Genomic DNA, 8,185 nt, shown 5'->3' on the forward strand with positions numbered 1-8,185 from the left:
ATTTGACTTCACTAAGTGATTACATGTACTGATTGGCTTCTTAACATCTTCCTACCTGATCCTTACTGCCTAGCTGCTATTTGTCATTGTGCTTTCACTTCATTGAATACATGACTATGGTTTGCCTAGTGTAGTCTACCTTCCGCTGCATGATAATAGGTTTATTTCTATCGTTTGTCTTCGAAACTCACATGTTTTGAAGACTTTCATAAAAATCGCCTATTCACCCCCCTCTAGTCGATCACTAGCACTTTCAATTGGTATCAGAGCAAGGTACTCCCTTGTTCTGTGTGATTCGGTTTAACCACCTGGAGTTTTAGCTATGTCGACTGCAGGGATAATTAAAGTCTCCGCTGTGTTCCCCGTCTTCGATGGAACTGAATATCCCTACTGGAAGAATAAGATGCGCATGCATCTTGAAGCAATTGATGTCGACCTATGGTATGTCGTCAAGAACGGCGTTCCCAAGGCTGGAGAAGGTGTCACTGCCGCTGATGTCAAGAAGTTCGTTCAACTGGACTCTACTGCCAAGAATATCATCTGTGGTCATCTGACCAAAGGACAGTATGGCTGCGTGAGTGCTTTGGAAACATCTAAGCTAGTCTGGGACTGGCTATCCAAGGTCAACGAAGGCGTCTCAACCCAAAGAGATCAGAGAATCAGTGTCCTTCGCAACCTCTTCAACCACTTCAAGAGAAATGACAATGAGAATGTCCAGCTCACGTTCGATCGACTCACTAACATCACAAATGAGCTTCAAGCCCTCGGCGCTACTGAGATCACCAAGCATGAAGTCATCAAGATACTCCTGAGATCACTTGACAGATCGTTTGACAACTTAGCCCTGATGATTCAAGAACGTCCCGATTTCAAGACACTCAATCCGTCTGACATACCTGAAAGGCTCAACACACACGAGTTTCAGCTTTCTGAGAAAAGAGACATCTACGGTCCCAACTATGGGCGAACTCTTGCCTTGAAGGCAAAGGCTGTCTCCTCATCTGAAGAAGAGTCTGACAGCAGTTCTAATGATCCTGAAGACATTGGAAGGGAGCTTGCTATGCTTGTGAAGAAGTTCCAAAAATTCACCAAGAAGAAAGGCTTCCGAAAGTCTTCACGATCAAGCTCAAGGAATGATGAAGCTTCTGCTCATGACTACAAGAAGAGAACATGTCACAAGTGCAAGAAACCTGGCCACTACATCTCTGAGTGTCCACAGTGGGACAATGAGAAAAACAAGAAGAAGAAGAGCAAGGAGTATGACTCTGACGACAAGAAGAAGAAGAAATACTCAAAATATTCTTCCAAGTCTTCCTCCAAGTCTTCATCACACAAGAAGAGCTCATCTGGCAAGGCACGTGCATTTGTTGGCAAGGAAATGGACTCTGAGGATGAGTCCGCATCTGAGGAGGCGGAGGTGAAGTCTAAGGAGGAGTCCGATTCTGGCATTGCAAGTCTGGCTACAACATACGTTGCCAAGTCCATCTTCAACATACGTTGCAAGATCTTGAGAAGTTGAGAGCGGCTCATGAAGATCTTCAAAAAGAAAACGAGTCACTTCGCGCCAAACAGATCAGTTCAGCTCAGGAAGGATTTGAACCACCATATCTTAAATGTATCGAGCGTGATAACGCTACTTCTGTTGCTGAATGTTCTACTGCTGCTACTGTTGCAATATCTTCAACTATTGATGTGGAAACTTACCCCTCTGCTGAGGACACCACTGCTATTGCTGATCAGAATGCTAGGTTGAAGACACTGCTTGAAACAGGGATGTACAAAGGTCTCAAAGGGCATCAGACACTATGTGATGTCCTCAAAAGGCAGATCCTGAACCGAAACCCTAGGAAAGAGGGTGTTGGGTTCATAAGGAAAATGAATGCTGATGGCTCTTACTGGAAACCTGAGCAGTCCCCCAAAACCACATGGGTTGCTGCAAAGGAACCTTCAGCAGACCCATCCACTCTATCTGGCTTCACTTGTGCTAACCCCATTGTTATTGATGAATCCTTTGATGCAAACTACAAACTGTTTAAGAATCAGAATGGTGAAGTGTTTGCCAGGTATATTGGTACTAACTGCAGGAATGGACCGCCTATGAAGAAGATCTGGGTGCCGAAAAGGTGTTTGGAGAATCTTCCTGTGAATGTCATCATGACACCACAGGTGAAGAAGACAAACCCCAGACCACAGGCCTCATACGGTCCAAAGGCTTCATACAGATGGAGGACTCACCTGAGTCACACTAACGCAAATGTTTTGCAGGGAAGCCATACTCAGGCCTATGAATATGAGCGCGGTTCATCAAACCGCCATGTTCATAAGACCAAGAACTATTCTGCTTATTCTTATGAATACTATTGTCCACCTGCAAGACTTTTTGCTAGGGCTCCAAAGCCAAAGTTCTCAGATGCTGCACTTAGACTTATTGCTTCGAAGCCACCCCTGAAGATGTGGGTGGCTAAGAAAGCTTAACTCTCTTTTGTAGGAAAAGGTCTCCAGCCGAAAACCAAAATCGTCTGACACTATTACTGGGGACCTTAAACATCTTGTAGGGCGCAAGATCAAATGCCCAAATGGTCTTACTATGTACTTTGTTTCTGAATCGCTTGCAACCTGCCCTATCAGTCCTAATCTTGATCTAAGCTTTAATAATCCACTGGTTCGTCAAATGTTTTTGCTTCACAATTCTCTTCGTGAAGCCTATCCCCCTAATTGCACTGTAGGGTACGACACCAGCTGCTTCAGAATGGATTATTGATAGTGGGTGTACAAATCACATGACTGGCAAGCGAAGCCTTCTCATGGACTCAACTTTACGTCCATTAGACAAAAGTCACATCACATTTGCTGACACTGGTAAAAGCAAGGTATTGGGTCTAGGTAGAGTTGCAATCTCAAAGGATCAACACATGGATAAAGTCATGCTTGTTGAATCCCTTGGTTTCAACTTAATGTCTGTCTCAATGCTTTGTGATTTAAACATGATTGTGATGTTTGGAAAATATCGTTGCCTTGTACTAATGGAATCTGACAAGTCTCTAGTGTTTGAAGGGTATCGAAAAGATGATTTGTATGTTGTAGATTTCTCAGCAGGACCACAACTTGCAGTATGTCTTCTAGCAAAAGCTTCTGAATGCTGTCTTTGGCATCGAAGGCTAGGGCATGCTGGCATGAGGAACCTCCACACCCTTGCAAGGAAAAATCATGTCATAGGCATAGAGGGCATCAAGTTCAAGAAGGATAACTTATGCGGTTCCTGTGAAGCAGGAAAGATGACGAGGGCCAAGCATCCCTCAAAGACAATCATGACAACGACTCAACCCTTTGAACTGCTGCACGTGGATCTTTTCGGTCCCACTCATTACTCAACTCTTACTACTACTGCTTGTCTCTATGGCTTTGTCATTGTTGATGATTATTCAAGATATACTTGGGTGCATATAATCCTTTACAAGACTGAAGTGCAGGATGTCTTCAGACGCTTTGCCAATCGAGCAATGAACAACTATGGCACCAAGATAAAGCACATTAGAAGTGACAATGGCACTGAATTCAAGAACACTAGCCTTGATACATATCTTGATACTTTAGGCATCACACATGAATTCTCAGCTCCATACACGCCACAGCAAAATGGCGTCGTCGAACGCAAGAACAGAACACTTATTGAGATGGCTCGGACGATGCTTGATGAATACAAGACTCCAAGAAAATTCTGGCCTGAAGCCATTGACACTGCATGCCATATCATCAACCGAGTTTATCTTCACAAGCTTCTGAACAAGACATCCTATGAACTCCTTACTGGCAAGAAGCCAAATGTCAGTTACTTCAGAGTATTTGGCGCCAAGTGCTGGATCAAGGATCCACATCACACTTCAAAGTTTGCACCAAAAGCACATGAGGGTTTTATGCTTGGATATGGAAAGGATTCTCACTCCTACAGAGTCTTCAATATCTTTCATTACAAAGTGGTTGAAACAGTGGATGTGCGGTTCGATGAAACTAACGGCTCACAAAGAGAGCAACTGCCAAATGTGCTAGATGAAGTTCCATCCAGTGAATCAATCAAACTTATCGGAACTGGAGAAATCATACCTTCTGAAGCTCAACCTGAAGAAGAACTTATCATCTCCGCACCTGATCAACCTGAAGACAATGCTCAGCCTGAAGACAATCCCTCTAACAATGATAATGATCAGCAAGAGCAAAATCTTCGTCCTGTACATCCTCGTGTTGCAAATGAAGTGCAGATTGAGAGAATAATTGATAGCATCAATGCACCAGGTCCACTCACTCGTTCAAGGGCAACACAGCTAGCAAATTTTTGTGGGCACTTCGCATTCATCTCAATAACAAAACCCAAGAAAGTTGAAGAAGCCTTCATGGAACCTGAATGGATTCAAGCTATGCAAGAAGAGCTTCAATAGTTTGAGCTGAATAATGTATGGGAACTGGTTAAGCGTCCTGATCCTCGGAAGCACAATATAATGGGCACCAAATGGATATATCGCAACAAGCAAGATGAACATGGTCAAGTTGTCAGAAACAAAGCTTGTCTCGTTGCTCAAGGATACACTCAAGTTGAAGGGATTGACTTCAATGAAACATTTGCTCATGTGGCTAGACTTGAAGCCATACGCATACTGCTGGCCTATGCAAATCATCATAACATACTTCTGTATCAAATGGATGTGAAGAGCGCTTTTCTCAATGGCAAGATTGAAGGAGAAGTGTATGTCGCACAACCACCTGGCTTTGAAGATCCAAAAGATCCTGACATGGTATACAAGCTCAACAAGGCACTATATGGCCTCAAACAAGCCCCTCGGGCTTGGTATGACACACTCAAAGACTTCCTGAAGAGCAAAGGCTTCAAATCTAGTTCCCTCGACCCCACTCTCTTCACGAAGACATATGATGGTGAACTGTTTGTGTGCCAAATATATGTGGATGACATTATCTTCGGCTGCACCAATCAGAAATACAGTGAAGAGTTTGGATATATGATGCAAGAGCAATATCAGATGTCCATGATGGGTGAGCTGAAGTTCTTCCTTGGTCTTCAAATACGTCAGCAACGCAATGGCATCTTTATATCTCAAGAGAAGTATCTCAGAGATTGCCTGAAGAAGTTTGGTATGCAAGACTGCAAAGGCTTCATGACGCCAATGTCAGCCAAACATCATCTGGGTCCCGACGACAATGGTAAAGAGTTCGATCAAAAGGTATACCGCTCCATGATTGGTTCTTTACTTTATCTATGTACATCTAGGCCAGATATTATGCTTAGTGTTTGCATGTGTGCTCGATTCCAAGCGGCACCAAAGGAATCGCATCACTTAGCTGTGAAGCGAATTCTTGGATATTTGGCTTACACCCCAACTCTAGGATTATGGTATCCAAAGGGCTCAGAGTTTGATCTGGTTGGATTTTCGGATGCTGATTATGCTGGTGACAAGGTGGATCGCAAGTCTACATTAGGCACATGTCATTTTCTGGGACGATCACTTGTATGTTGGTCTTCAAAGAAGCAGAACCGTGTATCTCTCTCCACTGCTGAATCTGAATACATTGCTGCTGGATCTTGCTGCGCTCAGCTTCTGTGGATGAAGCAAACCCTCAAAGACTATGGCATTCATCTGAAGCAAGTGCCACTCTACTGCGACAATGAAAGCGCCATCAAGATTGCCAACAACCCAGTTTAGCACTCGAAGACAAAGCATATTGAAATTCAGCATCACTTTCTCAGACATCATGTTGTGAAGGAAGATATTGATATCACACACGTCAACACTGAAGAGCAATTGGCAGATATCTTCACCAAGCCCTTGGATGAGAAGAGATTTTGCAAGTTACGGTGTGAGCTAAATATCTTGGAATCCTCAAATGTCCTGTGATCAGACACACATCCTAACACTTATGCATATTGATGACTTAGATGTACAACACACGAAGTAAAGTATATCTTCAGTCAATGAAGACATACATTCTAAGTGTGAATACATTAATGTGGAATTTGACTTCGGAGCGCCACGATAATTGTGCGCCTTGTCTGGGTCTAATACTTCCTATACGGTGGGTAACACCACCACAAAATTTGTCTGTTTGAAGTGTTTTACCCATGGTGTTACATTTGTTGTGTCTTCACATTTGATTTGGCTTCAATATCAACATGTCTTCATGATTATCTTCATTATGTTGATCATATATATATATACTAGTGTTTTGTCCTCTACAGCATTCACTTATAGCTATGTCTTCTTGTTGAATCCTTTGAACTAAGTGAATGTGATCGGACCCTAACCTCTCTATGTTTTCTATCTCAAACTCTATCTCTCCAAATCATATGCATTCTATTGAAACTGTCGAATATCTTCTCTGCGTCCTTGTCAGCAGAAGATACAGAGACAAACATTAAGTCCGTTTTCAATGCTAATTCCTTCACCTGAAACCCGGAGAAGTGGGAACGACCACCCGACAATCCAGGCGTGCGTGGGAACATGGAACAACCTCCGATATGTTGCATGATGGCCACGTGTTCTTCAGATGTGAATCGCCAGGGGCACCTGTGTAATAACGCTGTGCCATCCCTGTCCCTATAAATGCACGCCTTACCATAGTCATTATCCTTTCTTCCACTCTCACACGAACCCTAGCGCCACCGCTAGCCCTCAACAACGCCAGCGACGAAGCGCTTAGCTGTCGTGACCTCTCCGACGCCGTCTTCATGCCGGCCGCGGACATCGTCTTCTCCGCCATCGCCGTAGGTGTCCTCCGTCGCCAAGTTAGGGCACGGACAATCGAACTGCTCGGCCTCCTCTTCCACTCCATCTAGCAGTTCCTTGTGTGGTAAATAAAACTTCCTTTTTACGGCCTCTTTGATCCTATAGATTCGTCACTTTCTACCAAAAGCAGTTTCTGTTCACACAAGTTGGATCCACTTCATACTGCATCTTATATTATGCCTAGTATGTTCACTTATGCTTCACAAAGTAGTTAGATTCCTCACTTGTACTGATCTGTGGATTCGTACAAATCTGGAACCAACTCCTTATCTATGAGTGAATGTCTTCGCACGATGAGGCCAATGTCTTCTAAACTGATTTATCTTCAAAATCTTCTGAGAATGCATATGACCTCTTCCCCTTCCCTCGCACCTTAATGCTGTCACAGGTACATGTCCGTGGGACAATCCCTTGGTTCTCATAGTCTGCATTCATTTGCAGAATTCTTACAGCATCACATAAATTCTCCCAAAGCCAGTTCTTGTTTGTCTAGCAAGCGAAAGCCCTTGAAGCCTTTGAACGTATTGAAGCCATTCAGTTTAAAGTTCATGGCTGTAGAGAAATCAGCAAGAAAGGGTGGCAGAAAGCGTCGAGGTGAAACATCAAGAGATCTGCCCGATGACCTGTCAGAACTGTACAAGACAGATCCGGAAGAGGACTACAATCAGCGCAAGACACGAATCCAATGGATTCGACGATATTGGGCAAAACAGTGGTTCAAGTACAGGTTTGTAACACAGGAATATGCTGAGAAGAATGCCATCAAGCGACCATGGGGAGACATCCTATACAAAAATCTTCAACCCAGGTCCAGAGATGAAGCCATTGAACAAGGCTTCTATCCCTGCATGGTCCGTGGACCACAGCCTGCGGATGCTGACCCATCGTCACTGCTATGGTGTCGTGACAACAATTTGTTCAAGCGCAATGATGCCATTGATCTGTCCAGTGATGAAGATCTTGCAGATGACGCTCTTGAGCAACTGATCAAGAGCAAAGAAGAAGCAGAAATCTTCAACAATTTGCCTCTCTTTGACGTGGCAATCATCACGACTTCATCGATGAGTGGTTTGACACGCCCAACCTCAGCTTTGAAGATCTGCAACTTCCCATTGGCCTCAGTGTCGCTTTCCATGGCGCCATTGCTTCAGAGTTAGCTATAGCCCAGCGCATCATTGAACTGAAGCAGAAGATTGACTTTGAGAAAGCTCAGTTCAAGAAGCATATGGCCAACCTCAGCGTGCAAGAGGTCAAGAACTTCAAGATCATGCTGCACGAGCTCAAAGAAGCCTTTCTCAAGAAGCGTGAAGAAGCTCAAGGTTCCTGTGAGCGCATGAAGAACCTGGCTGACAAGTGTGTGCAAGCCTACAATGAGGCTGAGAAATGCAAGGCCC

This window comes from Triticum dicoccoides, chromosome 4A (assembly GCF_002162155.2).
Source record: "Triticum dicoccoides isolate Atlit2015 ecotype Zavitan chromosome 4A, WEW_v2.0, whole genome shotgun sequence".
Taxonomy (NCBI): Eukaryota; Viridiplantae; Streptophyta; class Magnoliopsida; order Poales; family Poaceae; genus Triticum; species Triticum dicoccoides.